A 3,431-nucleotide genomic window follows, 5' to 3' on the forward strand; every position below is an offset into this window, starting at 1 on the left:
GCCAGTCTCCAACATCCCGTTTCTGGGCAAGGTAATTGAGCGGGTGGTGGCGGCCCAACTCCAGAGGGTCTTGGATGAAGCGGATTATCTGGATCCTTTTCAATCTGGTTTCAGGCCGGGCTTTGGGACGGAAACTGCCTTGGTCGCCTTGGTGGATGACCTATGCCGGGGACTGGACAGGGGGAGTGCGTCCCTGTTGGTCCTGCTGGACCTCTCGGTGGCTTTCGATACCATCGACCATGGTATCCTTCTGGGCCGATTGGCCGAGTTGGGAGTTGGAGGCACTGTTTTGCGGTGGTTCCGCTCCTACTTGGAAGGTCGGTCCCAGATGGTGGTGCTGGGGGATGCCTGTTTGACACCCTGGCCATTGAGGTACGGGGTGCCGCAGGGCTCAATTCTGTCCCCCATGCTATTTAATATCTACATGAAACCGCTGGGAGAGGTCATCCGGGGGTTTGGAGTGGGGTGTCATCAATATGCTGATGACACCCAGCTTTATCTCTCCTTTCCTCCAGACTCCAGGGTGGCGGTTGAGGGCCTGGAGCGCTGTCTGGAAGCAGTGAGGATCTGGATGGGGGCTAACAAGCTGAAATTAAATCCGGATAAGACAGAGGCTCTCCTGGTTCGGAAATCCTCGATGCAGGTGCTGGATTATCAGCTTGCTCTGAATGGGGTTGCACTCCCTCTGAAGGAGCAGGTCCGCAGCTTGGGGGTCCACCTGGACTCGCAGCTGCTCATGGATTCCCAGGTGGCGGCTGTGGCTAGGGGGGCCTTTGCTCAGCTTCGGCTGGTGCGCCAGCTGCGTCCGTACTTGGATCGTGCAGACCTGGCCACGGTGATCCATGCTACGGTGACATCGAGGTTAGATTATTGTAACGCGCTTTATGTGGGGCTGCCCCTGAAGACGGTTCGGAAACTGCAATTAGTGCAGAATGCGGCGGCCCGTGTGGTCACTGGAGCTAGGCGGTTTGACTCTGTCAGCCCGCTTCTCCGGGGGCTACATTGGCTGCCCATTCGTTTCCAGGCCCAATTCAAGGTGCTGGTTTTGACCTTTAAAGCCCTATACTGCTCTGGGCCAGGTTATCTTAGAGATCGCCTACTCCCGTACAATCCGGCTCGTCCTCTCGGGTCATCAGAGAAGGCCTTTTTACAAGTGCCGCCGCCTAAGGAGGTACGTGGGGCGGCGGCAAGAAATAGGGCCTTCTCAGTAGTGGCACCAACGTTGTGGAACTCCCTTCCCCTTGACTTGAGAATGGCTCCCTCTCTTGAGTCCTTTCGGCGAGGCCTGAAGACCTTGTTGTTTAACCAAGCCTTCTGACGTTCTGGCCTTTTTAACATCTTTTATATATCTTTTAGTTGCTTTTTTACAGGCCCGATTCCTCTAAGAACTGCTGTTTTATGCTCTTTTATTCTGACTCTTCTGACTACTGTTTTTATGGGTTCTGCTAATGTGTTTTTTAATATGTTTTTATCTGTGAAATTATGTTTTTAATTTGTTTTATATGTTGTTAACCGCCCTGGGTCCCTTTTTGGGAGAAGGGCAGGATAAAAATAAAGTTTATTATTATTATTATTATTATTATTATTATTATTATTATTATTATTATTATTCTGTTATCTTCTGTTAACTATTGTGTCCAATGGGGCTTACTCCCAGAATGTGGACATAGGATTGCCCCCTTATGCCTAGGTTGCCAGATGCACTACTGCCCACACAGGGCCCACGGGTGCGGTGCTTGGGGCTTTTTCCCCCTCCACCCCCAGGACCACCACTGGCCTGTTTGAATACTTTGCATGGTATCTCCCTGCTGCCTATAGAAACCGTGTTTAAAGGCACTCAAAAAAGCAAAACACACAAGGGGGTAATTGCTGCAGAAGATTTTGCTCCTTTATTTTTGCTTCATCCCAGCATGATACACCTTTGATATCAGACAAATTGGTAAGAGAATTGAATAGAGAAATATCCTCTGTGGCTCAAGGAAAGGTATGTTTTGTCTTTTTTTTCCTCAAGCCCCCACAATAAAAACTGCAGAAGCAATCCAAGTGGGATTCATTATCCATGTTGTCAGCACCACCCCGCCCCTCTGACCAAAGTAGCCCAGACAGCTACATCTTTTGGTTATTAAGTGGAGGTCTTTGAGTTAAAGCTTTCTCCTATGAGCCTGGCCTCTCTGACCTACAACTCAACTTCCTTTGACAAGTGCATGAATACGGTACAAATATAATGCAAAATTGTATTTCTATGTTGTCATGTTCATGTTCACACCACTTTATGGGGAATAGTAAGCAGAGACGTGTTGATCAAGAGATGTACAAGTTGCTAAAGTGAAATGGGTATTAGGACAATGAGCTGATGCCCTGGCAAACTGCGCTGACACTGAATTTCACCCAAACAGGCATTCCAGGAAAGGTTTAAGGCTCTTGCTTAGTTGAATCATATGTCCTTTTGAGAGATAACATTAGTGGAGCACTTAGGAATACACACCATATAAATGCGAGTGGGGAAGCTAGGGTGATATGGGATTGGAAGAAGAGCTGAAATGAAATTGCTCCTCAATATCAGCATTCACAGATGTGAATTCTGGAGTCAGATATCAAGGAACTGTTCAATGCAACATTCAGTAGTGATCTTTGGCACCCCAAATGTGATACCCGACAATATGTGAAAATTAACAGACAGTGGTATTATTTATATTAATATTTGGCAGGTATCCAATATGCAACTGTATTGGATATTATGTCCAAATGAAATAGATCTATCCTGACTCAGGGCAATGAGCACTGCACTACTAGAGTTAACACTAACCAAACACACACACACACACACACACACACACACACACACACACACTGCAACCTCAAAGAAACACTTGACTGATGGCCCAATCCTTCTAGTGTTCCAGCAGCAGGGCAAGCACAAACTACCCTCTGAAAGTGCATGGAGCTGCATACTTCCAGAAAGCCAGCAGCAGGGCCAGAGTGGCCCCATGCGTGGCAGTGGGACATGGAACACCCACCAATGAAGGTAAGTCAGCAGGGGATGCAGTACAGGGCAGAGGTGGCAGAATGGGAGCCGGAGAGCATGGAATGGGGCAGCAAAATGTGGGGAGGAGGGCGGATCAGGTCCAGAAAGGAAGTGGGTTTGGCAGCAGCAGTGGCTGCGGAATCCAATACCCTTCCCAGACCTGATCATGCAGCCCAGGACCGCACAGACCTGTGCCAGCAATTTTTCTGTGTGTGATAAAATTCACCTCAATAGAGATTTCCACCTCATCCTCAAAGGCCCAAGAGAGGTTTTCAAATGGACTTTGCCCAGTACCAGGCATAGATCAAGTGGGTGCCTAAGTCCCGTACTTTTCGCTCCATAAGACACACCTGACCATAAGACGCACCTAGTTTTGAGAGGAGGAAAACTTACTTTTAAAGTAAGC

Source organism: Tiliqua scincoides, chromosome 2, assembly GCF_035046505.1.
Source record: "Tiliqua scincoides isolate rTilSci1 chromosome 2, rTilSci1.hap2, whole genome shotgun sequence".
NCBI lineage: Eukaryota > Metazoa > Chordata > Lepidosauria > Squamata > Scincidae > Tiliqua > Tiliqua scincoides.